Genomic DNA, 19,126 nt, shown 5'->3' on the forward strand with positions numbered 1-19,126 from the left:
GAAAGCCCGGCTAATAATCTAAAGTGTTTCTTAAACGATCTTAACAGTTGCTCAATGCCCCAATTATGCCTTGATTAGAAAGATATATCTTTGAAATTGCGATTCCAACTGCTAACAGTTATCGATTTTTATCGATAGTAGTTTTTGTTAAAATGAGATAAACTGAAGAAGAAATTATAGTCTAAATTGGGAAGGATCTGTGTCTTTAAGCTCAGAAAACGATATCTTCATTTCTAGACTAGGCCTGGCTGCTCATGCTGATCAGGAATATATATAGTTAATGTGTTCGCACTACGTCATTATACCCTTTTTGCAGATTTCTAATGGATTGGTGGCATAAAAACCTGTTGCACTCTTGCTGCCACGCAGACAAAAGAGCTGTCTCGCCACTGATGATTGATGATTGCTCTCTGCTACACAAAGCATCCCCCCCCCCCACCCCCCATTTTAAAGTCATCTGCCCCAATCAGTCATTATTGTCTGACCATTTTTTTTTTGTTTTGGAGCAGAGGCATAATCAATGCATTCAGCGTTTGATGAGTGCAACAAGAAGAAAATAAGTCATGCGGCATGTGAGTAAGCGATAGAAAGGAATGAGTTTATTGATTGATTGATTGACTGACTGAATGACTGATTGCGTGAATGAGTAGACGCATTGTCTGCGATTGCGATTGCGATGGCGATTGCCATAGTGGCATTTGGCGTTTGCTTCTCTGCTTTTTTGTGTTGTAAGGTGTCCGAACTGCAGCTGCCTCAAGTAAGTAGCTGACAGCGGAGGCTAAAAATATCAAAGACCAACAACAGCACATGATGTGTGTGTGTGTGTGTGTGTGTGTGTGTGTGGGGTGGACATACTTTGTATATTTGCACGCAAGTGGCAATCGTCTGCGTCTTTTGTTGTCTCGACACAGTCTGCTTATCAACAGCAACAACAGCAACAACAGCAACAACAAATAATGACTAACAACACAAAAGTGTCAACAGCAGCAACGACAACAGCAACAACAATCAGCACGACAATGTTGCTTTGCTTTGACGATCGTTGTGGGAGGAGGCAGAGTGGCAGACGGGGGGTGGTGGTGATTGTCTGTTTAAAATTACGTATACGACATGCGCGGCCTTTAATTACAACGCGATCGGACTAAAACACAAAATGTATGCATATCTATTTAATTATTTATTTGCCCACAGCCAATTTATTTATAAATGCAGACAGCAGCAGCAGCAACAACAACAGCAACAGCAACAACAACACAGCCGACCTTGGCATGCTACTCGACGCTGTGTGTGTTCAGCAATTGACGTGGCAAGCGTTGCAAGCATTTTCAAGCATTGCGCATACGTCACGTGTGACGAACGAACAAACAAACGCAGCAACGAACCAAACATCATCATAATATCATAATATCATAATATCATACCATCCAACCATCTACTCAACCAGTACACAGACTGCAACATCTGATTCTCATTGCTCATTGCTCGACTCTGCCCCCTGCCACGCTCCATCTTGCCATTGCCACCCCTTTCACATTAGCGGCCCATCATTGTCTCCAGCAGCGCTCTTATTAAATTATCAACATAAACAATGTCTCGCCGTTTGTGGCCGCGTTTTCCAAATACACGCGTACACTGAGCGAAAAGAGAAAGTTTTATATATACATATATGCTTACATATAGTTGATCAGTGATAGATTGATAGATTTGATGGTTCCTGGAAACCCGAAAGGAAATTCGGCATCTGTTTTGAATCGATTTTATTAGTTTATAGATCTTATAAATAATTTTAAAATATTTCTTATATTTTAATTGAAATGTAATTTGAAATTTTAGTTTTAATTCAATGTAAATAATTGAATTAAAATAAATAAAATATATATTTAATAATAAATAAATTTGAAACTAATTCATAGATTTTATAAATGATTATTATTGATTCGGATTTTCTGCGACTTGAAAATAATTCACAATTTTCGATTGCTTCTTTTGTAAGCGATTTGACGTACGTATTGTAGATGTAGCCAAGCAATTCGCTCAGTGTATCTACTTGTCGAGTGTACTTTATTTTTTTGGCATGTGCAGTCTGTTTTTTCAGTACTGTTTTTTTTTCCGGCTCACTCACATTGTGCGCCAAAGCAAACACAGACATCGTCGTCGAGTGCCAGTTTTGGGTGAGTTGTGGGTTTTTTTTTGCGACTTTGCAACTGTACGTGCGAGGAGGGGGTGGCAAGCAGGCTGGCAGGCTGGCAGGCAGTTAGAGGCAGTTTGTAACCGCAGGTAGGTCGCCTCACCTCACCAGACAGGCCAGAGACCTGAGACCTGAGACCTGAGACCAGAGACCAAACCAGAGACCAGACAATGTTAATTAGCACTTCATGATAAGTTGTCTCAATTGTTGTTACTGCCTGTCGTTGTCAGTGTTGCTGTCATTGTAGTTGCTGTTGTTGTTGTCGTCATCGCTGACTAGCAAACTCAACAAACCTGAACTGAAACTGTGACAATATTTCTTAGAAATCAACCGAGTGATAAAACCATAAAACAAAACAAAACAAAAAGTAATATTAAACTAAATAGCCAATAAGTTGAAGTTGGCCATCATCGACCAGCAGAACACGCTCAGAGAGAGAGTGTTCGACTACCAGATACCCATTACTGCAGCTGCTGATCGGAATTTGTTTAATAATCTGGCTCGTTCTTGCCTGGGCTTGATAAACATTTGCACAGTTGATTATTGTGGGTGATATATTTATACATATATATATAAATATATATAGATCAATTGGAGTGCTATATTTTAACAATTGGTTATTTTATTGCCAACGGAAAACGATTTGTATCAATATTTGCTAAACGGTTGATGTCATCGTTGAAATGAATTAAACTTGATCAGCGTTGGGAATGAGATAATTTATATTCCACATTTGAAGTCTGTAAACTTTTATGGGCTCCGAGTCTGATTTACTTAGACGAACAAGCGTAAATCGAATCGACTTTTAGTGCTGATCAGGAATATATACAGCTGCAGTCAAAATAAAAATAGAAATCAAAATAGAAAAACTTTCAATGTAGTTCGAAAATCATACAAATTTTATTTAAATACTGAAGATAAGTAAACATTAAAAGTTGGCATAGCTATCAAACTTATGAACAATTCATACTTTTTATATTTATTTAAATATTATTTAAATTTATCAATATAATAGTAGTGGAATCATAGTAAAGTTATATAAATAATATTACTAAAAACTAGATATGATGGGTGGTATTTGAAAAATAATAGTATTTTGGAACACTAAATGAGAATGGAAAATGTCTTCATATTGAAAATTTTGTGATATTTTTATAAAATTCTTTGAGAAGCTAGCAATACTATTATCTTGACCGGAAGTGTGCATACTTTGTGGGGTTGAAGATGCTGGGTATAAAAACCAAATCGAATGTTAAAGAGAATTTATAGAAGCGCTAATACATTTTACAAGCTGCCCGCAGCTATTTTTAAAAGCAGACACACAAAAAAAAAGCACCCAAAAAAACGAAGAAAAAAAGGAAAAGAAGAAGAGACAAAGCAGAAACCAGACAGACCCCGATCGCCAGACAATTCGACCCACTGATCTCGCTGAAGGGGAGGGGGTTGGGGGAACGGGGAGGGGTACGAGGTGAGGCGAGTGAGTTTTGCATTGTGTGGCAATAATCAAATAAGAATGTCACAAACGCATGTGATTCATGTCATTAAAAATATACAGAAATAAAACCAAAAATGAGCAAAGATAAAAAATAAAAAACAAAAAAAAACAACAACAACAAACAAGCAGAAACAAAAACACAAATACAAAGACAAATACAAATACAGAAATAAAGAAAGAAAAAAAAGCTGCATAAATAAACTTAATTAACGTGCGGTTTGGCAACCCTCTGCCCCCGACCCCGCCCCCACCATACACAGCCCTTCCACCCGTCGACGACGCTTGTCTGACACTTTAATTTCTTGGACTTTGCACGGCGGCTCAAGACAACAACAACTACAACAACAATGACGGCGATGGCAACAACGACGACGAATAACAGTGAAACTCATTTTGCTAGCAGCAACAACAACCACAACCACAACAGCAACAACGACACCTGCATGCATTAATTGTATTTAGACAAGCGTCTAGGCGAAACAAATAATCATACACACATACACACACACATGCAAACAATTATACTACATATGGACAATTGTTAGCAGAGAAGCTTTAAGTAAATATGTTTGTTGTTGTCCAAGCGCTTTAGAATAATGTCACAGTAAACGGGGGAATTGGAATGGAACTGATAAATCCCCCATAGCCACTTGCTCTGCTGTTAAAGTCAAACCAGGCACTGTTAAACACATGCTGTTAACTGGCTGCACTCTCCTCTCGCACTCTCTCTCTTTCCATCTATCGTTGCGAGTGCATTTCGTAACTTAACAGATGCAAAGTCTCGTCTCGTTTTTATGTCGGGCGCTCAAAAAGAGAGATCGTACAAAGGAACGAAAAAAACTCACACACAGAGACAATTGGAAACGATTTAGTTAATGCTTAAACATGGTCGTGTGAGGAGTTAAGCAGCGCTCACTGCAACACTCATTTTATTGTTAACCACATAGAGACAAATATTTAAAACAATGCCTTTACAATTTTACATTGAGTAACCATAGGTTTTAAATGTAATGTTTTCATGCCTTACAAAAAAAAAACACTGCATTCACAAAAAATAAACCGGCTGCATGATGTTTTTGTTGTTGTTGTTATTGTTCTGCTGCTGCTCTTGTTGTTTTTGTTGTTGTTGTTGTAGCGCATATTTCAACGTTTACAGTGTGCTGTAACTGTGTGAGTAACTGAGAGAGAGAGAGAGAGAGAGAGAGAGAAAGAGAGGGAGAGCAAGCGCGCTCTGGTACGTTTTGGCATGTGGAACGGCAAACTTAAAGCTGTTCACAGTTGACAACGACGGCGACTGCGCTGTTGTTTTGTCTGTCTCTCGTCTACCACGGCACGGCGACTAGTTCGTTTTATTTTAATAATTATCGTCGCTGTCGCCATCGCATCGCATCGTTGTTGTTCTTGTTGTTGTGGCGAAAAGCGCAAAACAATTGTTGTCTGATTTACAGCGCGCGCAGACAGACAGGGAGAGAGAGAGAGAGCAAGAGAGCGAGAGAGGGCAAGAGAGCAAGAGCGTGCACACACAGATCCAAATACAAATGCTGTCGTCGTCGACGCCGTCGTCGTCGCCGTCGTCGTTGAATGTTTCAAGCAGTTTTCGAGTAGCTTTCATATGGGCGAAACATTCAAGTCGCCGCAGTTGAACTTTGCGTGCGTCTCAGTTCGTTTCGTTGTCGCCGTTGCTTGTCCGCGCGCAAATTCGTCGCATTACAATACAACAGCAGCAGCAACAGCAACAACAACAACACCACACAATACACAATACAAAAAGCAACGCAATCTACAATCTTACATATGTGTATATGACTAGATTCGTAATCATATTCGCCGTCTAAGTTTCCTATTGTTTAAAAACAATTCACACACAACAAAAGCCTAAAACAAATAAATAACTAAAACGTAAAATAATCGTAAATAAAAAATAATAAACATGCATAGCGTATAAAACACAAAACGTATGTAAGTTTAGCGTTCCTGTACTCAAATCATTCCTACAATATTATAACAAAACAACAACAACAGCAGCAACAACAATAACAGCAGCAGCAAAACTATATGCAAGCAGAACCTCAACAACAGTAACAACAACAACAGCAGAAGCACAAGAAGAAGAAACAGCAGCTACAGCAACAATAACAGCACTGTTAATGCACACATAACATATGCATATGATGTACATATGTTAAGTGTGTGGTTAAACAAATTATTCAAATATTCGCATTATATCAAAAGTACCAATTTAAATTGTAATCAAATTGTGTTTGTGTCAAATTTGTGTCAAATATAGCAAAAAATAAAAGAAGAAACATAATAAATTAAACGAATATAAAGAAATTATATTAAAAATATTTAACGCAATTCCTAAACAAATTATAGCCATAAAAAAATAATAAAAAAATATAAAAAAACATACAAAAACAAAACAATTAGCAACAATAAAAGGTAAGCTAATTATTTTTTTTTCTTTCTTATACGGCGTCTGTGACGCATTTGTTTGTGAGCCATGTGCAATATTTTGACCAGCAGTGTGGAGCGACAGAGAGAAAGAGAAAGAGGGAGACACAAACAAACAAACAAAAAATGCGGCATTTAATGAATAAAAGAAGGCAACTGCCTAATTAAAATTAGACTCGGACTCGGACTTATTATAGATGGTTATGAGTCGACTATTTTCGCATTCTCTAAACGAAAACGCATTCCGGCGACTTCCTGTCAACACACACACTGCTGGCTGCGACGACAGCAGCTACAAATTGTTAAACATTCAGACCACAAAAAGAATATAAAATAAATAAAATACAAAAAATTATGTCCGCCGGCCACATAAATGCAATAAATTTGGAAATCAACGTCGCCTAGATAAATACCAAAATACAACATATTTCTAAAATACATATTTCAAAAATACTATTCTTAAATGCTCCTAAAAAAAAAAACCCTTCACGTATATTTCTTCTATTTATTTTTTGTTGTGGCTGTCATAAAAAATGTAGCAATAAATAACGCAATAACCGAAAAATGAAGAACCAAAAAATGCCTTGAGACTAGTTTTTTGTTGTTTTTTTTTTTTGTTGGCTAATTTGGGCGTGCGTTTTTTTTTTTGTGAGTAGGCGTTTTGTGTTCAGAAAATATGACAACAATGAAATATAGAGCATAAACATAACGAGCAAAAGCAATATAATATTTGAGTGGAACATACCTAAAATTCCTAAGGCCACTTGTTGTGGTTGTTGTTGCTGTTGCAACTTCAAGTTGTGGCACCTTAAGAATCTTAAACGACAATCAAACTGTCTCAAGTTAAACGCACACAATACATAACAAATTTAGCTTAAAAAAGTTTTCTTTTATTTTAAAATTCAATTTCCTTCAATTTGTTGTACTTTCTTAAGAATTAAATTTAAGCTTGTTCAGTTTTTAGGGGTTTTATTAATGGAGGCTTCACTGTAGCACAAAATAATCGCAAACACTTTAAAGTTGTTTGGGGGAATACTTGACCATTTCAACAAGTTCTTTGTGTCTGGGGCTCCAATTCTAGTTTTAAATGCCACTTTTTGAATTTGCCTTCCGCTATTTGCTAGTGGCATAAATCAAATGTCCCAACAGACATGTGAGTTAGACAAGGAGAGCGACATAGCGGGAGAGTAGAAGGCCGACCCCAAGTTACAGTACTCTCCCACTCTGTAACTCTCTCCCTCTCTCTTTCTCTCTCTCTCTCTCTCTCTCTGTTTAGTAGGCAAATCACTTCCGTTCAATGAACCCATGCGTAAGCCAGAGCTAAGGAAGTAACTTGGCTTCTGCTTCTGCTTCTGCTTCTATTTCTACTTCTTGCTCTTGCTCTGACTCTAGCAAGTTGTGCTTCTGGTCTATGTCTTGCCTACTGCCTCTCTCTCACTCGCGCGCACACACACACATGCACACAATAGACTCTCTGAAGCAGCACACGTGCATGAACATAAATGAGAGACTGAGAGAGAGAGAAGGGCCCTCAAATATACACATATACACATACATACAAACATAGATACGTACATACACACAAACATACGGATTGCTTAGCTGAAGGTGTCGTCAGCCTTGTTTTGTTGCGTAGGGTGTTCTTCCAGCTGCTCTCTACACAAAACAAAACTTGTTAGAATTACACACACACACACATATATATATATATATATATATATATATATATCTAAATAGTGATTTTTTAAGGCAACGTAGCCAAAACTAAAAGTTAACAACAATTGAAAATCATAAATTAATCGAAAGCTAATTAAACAGCTGACGCGACAACTTAACTCAGACACAACAATAACAACAACAACACAACAATCAAGGTCTTTTTATTGCTGCGTTCTTTCTGAATTTTGTTGTGCTTATCAAGCGTCTGACTGCCTGCTGCCTGCTTCTGACCGGGCTTATCACTGGCGTTGCCGCGATGGAATTGAGTTCAAAATGAAACACAAATATATACATACATATAATATATTAATTTATACAGATACTAGCTCACTCAGTAGATGTCACCTGAATCAGACGCCCAAATGACCACAGATTCAGATTACAAGCATCGGCTGAGCCTTGAAATTTACTGTTCTTCTTTTTTTATCTGTGTGTGCATCTTGTGCGCCGAGCCTTGCCAGACAATCGTTGCTAACCAATTCCAGATTCCAACAACAAATCGCAACGCAATAGAAACCAACGCTAAACTGAATATCACACTTCCACACTCACACTCCCACTCTTGCTCTCTCTCTCCCTCTCCCTCGCTCTATCGCTAGCTAGCACAATAATCTCGGCCTCATGTCTGGGTCAAAGTCTAAAAATGCCATTTGATTCTGTTTCGATTTGTTTATTCGCTATTTCTTTTGTCCATTGCTTTTCGGGCATTGTTCTCAGACGTTGCGACTGCTCTGCCGCGTTAATCCCCCCAACAGTTGTTGCGTATACGCACAAAACACACACAAACACACTTGTATACATACATGCATGCAAAGGTGTTTTCCCAAGAGCAACGCAATACATGAAAGAAAGTCTGAATTTTGCATTACTTTAGCATATATTTAGCAATTAATAGTTGAAACGTAAGCGAGTTATAATATTGTGTTGTTTATTGAAAGTCCGGTTCCGACTGGGTTCATGACGCTTTCTAATCACACTTTGACTGGAGCTGACATGCGGCCTTTGAGTGTTTCTGTGACGCACCCAGCAAAGGCACACACACGCAATATGATAGATAGATCAGTCAGACGATGAGGAGACATTAGTCAGACCGCAAGCTGACCTAAGACCGTGTTTTTCTAATGCAAAACTAAAAAACCAACGAAAAGAAAAAAAAGAAAGACCAAAATAAGAACACATCAAAAGCCAGACGAAAATGTTGACAGATGAGCGAGCGAGAGAGCAACCGAGACGTGGGGGGAGGGAAAGTGGGGGCCAATTCAGAATGTGAATGCGAAAGCGAATGAGAAATGTTTCATTGATAAAATTATAGAAAAACTGAATGCTAGACGCCAATAAAAATAACAACAGCAACAACAACAATGCGAAGTCTATATAAAGTCTGCTGTTGATTATGTAATAAAAAAAAAGAAAAAAAAAGTAAGGCCGGTCGCTCTTTGCCAGCTCATGTAAAATGAAAATCGCATGTTTATATATAACATATATATATAAATATATATGTGCCAGACTAGCTGTGTAGATTTGCATGTGTGTGTGTATGTGTGTGGGCGTCACAATGATTAGCAAATCTGTTCCAAGAGCTTTTGGCAAGTGCCGCAGGAGAATACAAAAGCTGATAAAGAATTTGGGCACACCGTATGTATGTGTGTGTGTGTATAGGAATGCCGTTAAGTATATTATCTCTCTCTCTCTCTCTCTCTCTCTCTCTCTCTCTCTGGTCAGAGAGCGCTCAGCTGAGCTCAGCTGTGCTAAGCTCAACTTTTTGCCATTAATGTCCGCAGCTGAAATCGCCACCCCAGCTGTAAAGACAACATCCGTCTCAGTCTCTCCGTGACTGTTTTTTTTGTTTTTTGTCTCTGCGTCTGTCTACGTCATTCGTCATTCGCAGTGCGCTGGCATCATCATCGCGTGTGGCCCCATCCCACCAGACACAGTGCACAAAGGAGAGAAGTGCAAAGCAGAGCAGAGAAGTGTAGGTGTAGGGTGAAGTGGAGTGCAGAGCAGCGCAGAGAGCAGTTCTGTGCCTGCGCTGCTGATAAGAAGGCATTGGCGAATGGCAAACGGAAACGAGTTATCGCTTGATAACTCTGGTCCAGGCAGACTAAAACATTTGTATAAGTCATACTCAGACACAGACAGAACATAAAGCTACACGCTCAGAAATTTAATTGAGCTGCAAATGCGATTTGAATATTTATATTTGATAATGCAAATTATAAACTTATATTGTACAGTTTGCAATTGAAGTTGATTATTGATTTGTAGCAGTGTAGTTAACATTTAGTTTTTATTCATTGGCTTTTGAGAAGATTGCACAATGCTTCTTCGGATTCTGCGGTTCGGTTTTCTTGGAACTTTGTCTCGACTGTCGGCAGACTGACGACGACTTTTTTCATCATCGTCCCGATTGGCAACAAGCACAACGAGCGAGTCGCGCCTTTGGCCTACATTTGCCAAAACATACACAGATGTGTGAAGAGAGGGTTGCTCGTTTATTATGGATGTGTTGGTTTTCGTATCGTTTATGGCCAGGCAGCCTCATCAATGATTTATTCGAGTATCGCGTGTTTCGCACATATATTAAACATGGCTGTGTGTGTGTGTGTATCTGTGTGTGCGTCCTTTTTGTGTGCGATGCCTTTGCTTGGGGCTTGGCACACAAAATGCGCAACTTCCTGCTCGCATGGCTTTGGCTGCCTTGCCTCTTTTGTATATACCAAATATATTCACATATATATATATATATATATATGTGTATATACATGTATATATGTAGACATCCTTGATTGCCGAATACGGGAAATGTAGGTCACTAGAATTGACTCGATTGCGTAATTTCTTACGTATTTTGGGGATTCGCAAAAAAAATATATATACAAAAAAGTTGCCTCATCGCCTGGATTTTCAATTGTCAATCAATCTTTTTACGCTCGAAGGCATAAAAAATAAAAGAGATATTGGAAAACAAAGCTCGGACAGTTTTTTAGCAGATTGTCAACACTTTTCTAAATTTCAGACACAAAAGTTCTAGTTGTATTCAATATTAATAATAAAAGAAAAATAAAATTAATTACTAAATCGAAATAAACAATTATATAACATTAAAAAAATTCCCCTTTTCCCCGGGCAATTTAATTGCAAAATTAATCAAAATGGGGGAAATCCCAGCGAACACAATGAAAAAAAAACCCATCACGCGAAAACTAATAAAAAATTAGTATGATTAAGTTAAAATGAGCAATCACAAAAAATGCATACGAAAGAAGCTTAAAATTGAGTACTTAATTATTGAAATAAAGGACTCTGAATCGATTACATGATAAAGGCAATTGTAATCATATTTTGGAGTACTCGAAAAGGGTTTGGGTTCATTTCCAAGAACATGCACATCGATTAGGGCTTTTGCCGATAATTGCGCTCACGAGCATAATTTCTGGCCAATTTTTGTTTTAAGTGTAGAGCGAGAGAGGAGAGGAGAGGTGACAGACAGGCAGACAGACAGACAGCGCCAGACAGTTTCGATTACATCAGAACAAAGCGCTGAGCTCGCTGACTGGCTGGCTGGATGGCTGGCTGGCTGGGCTAATGACATGAGATATCATTAAGTCAACCCAGACATCAGGCCATTGAATAAGCGAAACAAATCGTGCCGCCATTTATCGAGGCCAAAAGTCGTAACTTTTAGTATGTGTCTGTGTGTGTTTCTAACCGATATCTATGAAATTGTTATAGACATATCTATCTATGTATGTATATATAGTATACGGCGAGTGTGTGTCTGGAAGTTGCCGACGATTGCCGTTTGCTGATTAAAAGTCGAAGCTTCTTGACAACAGTAAATTCGAACTGGGGAATCGGCGGGGGCATCAAAGGGGTTCGCGGCTTGAGTGGATTGAGCGGTTGGTTGCGTGTGTGTTGCAAACGAATTCGCGTTAAATTTTTGTTTTGCTGACGGTCATTGGCCAAATCTACGAAACGTAAAAAATAAAACCCAAAAAGTAGAAACCAGCATGGAAATTTCAAACAAATTTAAAATTCAAATTGTCTGCGCGCACACGAAAAAAAAAAAAACAAAAAAAAAAACAAAAAAAACAGAAAAAAATAAATAAAAACTAATAGAATAGAACACAAAATACACCGTATGTAAATATCAAAATAAAATTCCTGACCACTGAATGTCTGCAAAGCGAGCGACAGAGAGGGCAATAGCGAAACAGTGTATAGATAGGGATTGGATACGGGACGGGGCTGGGCGGGGGATCACGCATAGGCCTCGAAAATAAATTGTTGTGAAAGGAAAAGAAGAAGAGCAAACAAATTTTATGCGCGACTACGTGTGATGGGTGGTTAAAGAAAACGAGAACGGGATAAGGTGGGGGGGGGGGGGGGGGTTAGAGGGGGCATATCATGGGACGAAAGTGAGCGAGTAATTTTGCAAAGGCAAACCGAGGCGCGTCGCGGAGCGAGCGGGATGGCAATAGTTAAAAATAGACAGACAAATTGTCGCGTCATGCGAAAAGCACCGAATAAGAATAGATAAAACTAAACAACAGTTGTTTGTTGCAGTGCACAATGCACAATGGCAAGAAAAAAAAAAGAAAGGCATACAAAAAAATCACCGTCTGGCTAAACTTTTTGGCTTTTTGTCTTTTGAGTTTTTTTCGTGCGCTGTTTATTTAACATTTATTTTATATATATAAAAATGCGCAAGTGAGTGAATGAGAGTGAGGGAGAGAGAGTAAAGAGTAAAGAGAGGGCCAAACAACAGTGTTGCAAAATTGCAGTCAAAATTTATTGTCTTCCCCGATGAATGTCTAGCAAATCAAATGAAATGTGTAAACTGTCTGTCTGTAGCTTGCGACACTGACACACACACACACACACGCTCTGACACACACATACACACACTGACACACACTAGCCTGTATTTATGGGGTATGGGCGTGCACCCTGACGCTTGGACACATCAATTTTAGTCGAGTGCCGACGATCAACGACGCTGGCCAACAGTGCTAACTCATTATAGTGAACTTAAGTTGAAAATCAGCTAAGCTGCAAGCGTCTGCATTTCAGTATAATCTATCGATAAGTTATCAACACGCCGATAAGTTATCGATATCAAAATAAAGTGTTTTATGTAATATATCAATAGCAATGTTTCAAAAGGTTATCGTGTAATCAGTAATGTGAAGAGCTGAAACGAGGTATCGATAATTTATCGATAATACAAGAAAGTATATTCAGTGAAGTAAATAACTAAAGCAAGGTAAAACTTTCCAAACACTTTGGTTAAACACTTAAAAACCAGTTAAATTGAGTGATTTGGTGGCGTGGAAAGTTACCTGCAGCTTAATTTAGATATTCATACCTCAGCTTCGCAGAAAGATTTATCGAGTGATCGATAGACATGTCGTTTGCCCTTTTGGCCCGGCACCCGAACACAAATTAAAGCAGTGATTTTCAATTGAGACGCAGACCACAGTCATTTATTTTGCCATTTGTCTCTGACAGACAGAGACAAAGGCAAAGCCAATTGATTTGCAGCTTGATTTGTGAATGTCTATCGAATAGACATATTCGCTGATGCAGTGCCGGCAGCAGCCAAAAGCAGTTCGAAATCGAACATAATCAATTAATATGTATTAATGAAGCCATTAATAGCATTTCACTAATCATTTTGTTTGGCCGCAAAAATGTGAATCGCAGAGAAACTAAATCAAGCTCCGGCTTTTAAATTAGCTACACGCGCAAAGCCCAGCCCTCTCAACCCGCCCAATCCTCTTCCCTTTTGGCTCACTGAACTTGTTGAAAGAAACACAAATTTGGTGCAAAAAAAAGTGCAGAATTGCGAAATTGCTCACCATTTAAATTTGTGTATCTTCTAACATTTATATACCGCTTTCTGCCCAATAAATTTATCAACTGGCGCTTATCATATTATATTATTTATAGATCGATTCGCAGGTGGCGCTCGCTGCGGGAGAGTGAGAGAATGCAATCGAAACAAGTTCAAATTTGAGACGCAATTTCGCATTTTATTGCTGCGTATGAGTAATATCCATTACGTATACGCAACGATGACTTTGACGTCATGTGGCGAGCACACACAGAAAACAGCTTGACAACAAACAGCAAAACTTTGGCAGTTGAGCAGCGACTGATATTCACCACACTCAAAAAATCAAACTTCAAAAGCAATTTCAGACTGCAAATACAAACTACTTTTTGCAACAATTTCAAAACAAGTTTGCTGAAATTTTGAATAATATATCTGACTATTTTTCGCTGAGTGTATGGGAAGTCTTTGTTGGCGATTGTTTGGGCCATTGTTGCCATGCACTGTTAAACTAGTTTAGACTGTCCGCCACCCCCCCTTGCTGCACTTGCCCACTGACCCACATATGGAGACGAGGCGGCGACTGTTGCAACTATAGTTCGTCTAATGGAAGGTGGGGTGTGGTAACAGCAACGAGGTCAATGAGTCATTGGCCGTTGCAGTTGCGCCAAACCCTTCCCCCCGTAAATCACCCTCAAGGCGCACCCTTCACGACTTCAGCATAAACAAGAAAAGCAAAAAACAGATAAAAAACGTTCACTCTACAATCGCAAATAGTTGAGGCAATTTTTGCGTAATATTTCGAAGCCTCTGTAAATATTTGCATGCAGCCAGCTCGAAACAAACAAAAGCGAATATCTCCCCCCAACTTCCCCTTGCGCACACCCCTGTTGGGGCTGACTGACTGACTGGTTGGTTGGCGGCTGGTCCAAATCCAAGAGTAGCACAGAAGCGCCAAACAAACAACGGCGCTAAATCAACACAAAGTATGACACAATGTTGCAATTGGCCACCGAACGAGTGGTGGGGGGTGGCGCTTGCGGGTGGGCGTTGTACGGGGTAGCGGGTAGTTTTACCAAGACCTGCAAAAGCCAGGCAAATGCCAATGCGAATGCGGATGCGAAGCCTTTTTGCCATAGAGCCGCAACTTAACGTTGATGGGTTTCCATCATCATCATCATCATCATCATCGTCGTCGTCGTCATCGTCATCACCATTATAATCATACCCGCAACTGCGAGGGGGTCGAAAGGGGGCGGGCGGGGTGCGAACGAATTTGAGTCTAGACTGGCGCAGACCCTGTGAACTTAATTATGATAACAAAAGCCAGCACTTTTATGAATGTGTGTCTCTTTATGTGTGTGTGTGTGTGTGTGTATAAAATATACAAAAAAAAAAAACTGGCTACATTCAATTATGTTTTTTTTCTGTACTCAATTTTTTAACTTTTAAAATTCGTTTTTCAATTTTATTTGAAAGATTACGATTCTGAAAATATGCATCAATTATTGCTTTTTAAATTTGATGGACTTTTGATTGATTGCAGCTTAAATGGCATTCTGTGCACACAAAAAAAAACATTGAAAATTCGTTAAAATGACGTATACGCAATATGCACATCAAATATTGCGCATACGCCGCGTGCTTTCCACAATAGTTTTTTTCTATTTTGTGCATTAATCAATTCATTCGCCGCAGCGTGCTTGATGACGCTGCATGAGCGATTATAAAAAAAAAGCAAACGACAAAAATCATGTCTAACATTTTTTTCTATGGCTCGTCTGAATGCACATGCACTCGCTAAAGGTCAAACAGCAGGCGGCAACAAAAAGTATTAAAAAAAAGCGAACTCATCATGCCAGACAAGCTGTGCCTGTGCCTGACACTCAGACCGAGACCGAGACGGCTGCGCAGAGGGGGGACGTGGTGAGGTCTGCCGCTGAATATGCATCCATATATATGTATATACATATATATATATATATATATATATATACATATATATATGACTGGCTCCTCCCCCTGTGTCTTTCTGTCTGTGGTTTTTGTGCCTTTGCGTTACTTAACTTTTACATTTGTATACCCATGAGAAAAGGCTGGGAAAGGTCGAATGTATCAGGACATAGGAACCATATTTGAATCCATATGATAAAGGTATATAAATTCGTCATTGGCATCAACAGCTGATCTGTCTGTCTGTAAAAACTAGAGCATTTAAACTTTAAATCTAAGTTCTCATATACTTTATACAGTTCAGTAGTTATCGATAACTTTTCACGCTCAACCAATATCGATAGTAATAAAAAGAACTACAATTTACAAATATATCTTTGTAATTCAGAATACATTGCCATAATGATGAGCAACTGTAGCAATTTCATCAATATCGGTTGAGAAATACGCAAGATAATCTATTTTTGCATATTTATCAAATAACTCGCTAATAACTGTTTGACTATAGTCCAGGGTATGTGCTGGTCACGCTCTGTCGCTCGACTAGAGCATTCCTCATTCGTTTTTCATTCGCCGCATTCATTTGCATGTTTGACGATGCCATCAAAAGGGTTGACTTTCTCATGCGCTGCTCTTTCGCTTCTCTGCTCTTCTCTTGCTCTTCCGCTCTTCGTTGGCCCTGGGGCGGAAACGGAAGCGAGACAACTTTGTCGCTCGTATTTCTTTTAATTTCTTTTTCATTTTTCATGCATGTTGATATTGAAAATTTGCTTGTTTTAAATGTTGAATTGCCAAATTTGTGTCTCGCAGCCTGCAGCGCTTGCCAAGTGCCACAAAACCAAAACACAACCCAGAAAACAGCACCCAGCTACCCATGGATACCTCCCCAAGGCATATGTATACCCAGAAAATAGAAAGAAATTATATTTACTATTATTTTGAACACAATTCAAAAGTAATTTCAGTGCGAAGTAAGGCAAAACGGCCTGTGGTGAAAGAAAGCATTCAGTTTTTATGTTTTTCTATGGATGCCAAAGAAATGTTGGCTATGGCAAAACTGAATGAATGAAACACAGAAATATATAGAGAGATCCAATTTACCAATATTATGATGATTTTAGTGTATCATTTGTTATCAGGAAACGAATAAATTTGCATTTTATTACATGCTTACATCAATCAAATAAAAAAGCATGAATTAGTGATGCAATTTTCTGCACATTTTGCAGCATTAATTACTCAACTGGGTCTACAAGTGGCAATGTTGCTTAGAGTCATCTAAGGCAAATTGAAGATCCATTCGAATATTTGCATTGAATGTGAATAAACACATTTATGTCTGCTGTCTGGCATTCGACTGACGTCAGTTGGTGTACTGACCGATATATATATATATATATTATATATAGATATGTGTACGTGACGAGGTACAGCTGCTTGGATCTAAGGTACCCCTCTATCTCTCTCGCCTGTATCAACAAAATGAATTGGCAATGCTTGCGATTAGTTACAATGTATTTGATTAATTGCATCACACCTAGCTAGACATAGATGTGATTCTGTATATGTATATAGATATATATATATATATATATATATATATATATATATATATATATATATCTATATATATATTTGATGCATCAAATCAAATCACAACTCAACAGCCCGCAAATTCCTTCAAGTTCAATGTCACCTAACAAGCTACGTATTAATACTGTTATGTACTGTATACATATATATATATATATATATATATACGTATATTTGTATTATCATAATAAAGCGGCGATTTTGGACTTGAGTTGAGTTGATTTGAGTTCAGTTTAGTTTAGAGCGCGACATTTGCCTCACAAGGTTAGACCTTGACATCAATTAAGGTGTCAATGATCTCCGACAACTCAAATATCATGTCATATACATATATCCCAGTTAGGAAGGGAGGCAGGCCGGGATGAGAGGGGGTGGCACAATAAATGCACTTGACTGTCATTAGCGCTGCCATCATAATCATTGAATTAATAGCTTGAAGAATACGCATACGCTCCAAAAAAAAGAAAAAGAAAAAAGATAAAATATCTGTCAGATACACTTAAAGAAAGCCACTGCCGCTGCTCTAAATTAAACATCAACCGTGTTAGGAATGTGGAATGCTTGATAAAGGAAAGAACATGCTCGATAAATCATGCGTTAATATCATAAGAGAAACAATATATAAGATTCTCAACTTTTCGCTGAGTGTATATACTATATATTTTAGCAGCTGAAACACCTCGTGATACCTCCTTTCACTTGAATCAATTGAATTGTCAGCCTGCAAATTGCCCGATTATCCAGTGCTGTATTGTGGTATATTTTATAACAGCCTCGGTCAAGGAACCTGCCATCAAGTTTTTATTATTTTTGCTTTTTTTTCGGACATTCCCCCCACCACTCTTGTTGCATTGGCGTTGCAAACAAGTTAAACAACACAGCCACACACACACACACAGACACACACACACACACTCACACACACAGTTGTTGCCCACTCTCGGACACTAAGCAGAGATCAGTGCGTCAACTAAAAATAGCCACAAAATCCATTTAAGTCGCACAACTCGAAGGCGGACAAATACACAAGCTGACTGCTTAAGAACTAAACAGCTGTCCAGCTATTGAACAGATATCAAACATTATTAATTTCAAGACCACAATGACATTAGTTTAATGTGTCACTTCAATGAGTGCAACAAATTGCATTCTAGAAGAGATATTAAAATTTAATTGGGTTTACGACTCGTGCTGAGCATTGGCTACACTTGACTGTTGTTTGATTAATATTACAATATTATACAGCACTCATTGCTCTTATTATCCAACACTGTGAGAAACCATTACTTTGTAATCACTTCTAAAAGAATTAAATGATTGCAATTCGATTTTAAAACTGTTCATAGTATCTATTATAATTGTAGGGGCTATTATAATTATATAGTTAATTTTGTACTGAAGGAGACGTCTGGTAATTCATAAAATCTATATATTTTTGATCAGCATCATTAGCCAGCGAGTCGTTCAGCCAATTTGAAGGCTATCTAGATGAAACCTGGCATACATTCGTATAATTGCTGCTGCCAGTACATATAAGGCAGTCGACAGTATCGCATCACTATTTCATATAGCTGCCATAGGAATTATCGCTACGCAGTGCAAACTTACTAAATATGATTTTCATTATACTCCTCACATTTGGTAAAAAAAAAGTCAACAACATTAGTCTACTATTTCATATAGTTTGCATAGCAACAGTCTTCGTCTTATCTAAGATGGTCTTGCTTTTCTTCCTTTTCCAACACTAATATGCTTAACAGTCCCCTAACAGCTCGGTTAACTATACAGAAATGCTCACTTTTGTCATTTCACTCTGCAATCAGCAATTTCTGTTTAAACAAGTTATTCAGGGCATGTGACACTGTCTGCCAGTGGTTAGGGTATTAAT

At 38.4% G+C, this 19,126-nt stretch overlaps 1 protein-coding gene across 1 annotated transcript in view; it reads left to right on the plus strand.

Moving 5' to 3' along the window:
• LOC116806488 overlaps positions 1–19,126 on the plus strand; it is a 60,342-nt gene that overhangs the window by 38,252 nt on the left and 2,964 nt on the right. The gene's annotated exons all lie outside the window — the stretch shown is intronic.

The sequence above is a fragment of the Drosophila grimshawi genome, unplaced genomic scaffold (assembly GCF_018153295.1).
Source record: "Drosophila grimshawi isolate 15287-2541.00 unplaced genomic scaffold, ASM1815329v1 contig_44, whole genome shotgun sequence".
NCBI lineage: Eukaryota > Metazoa > Arthropoda > Insecta > Diptera > Drosophilidae > Drosophila > Drosophila grimshawi.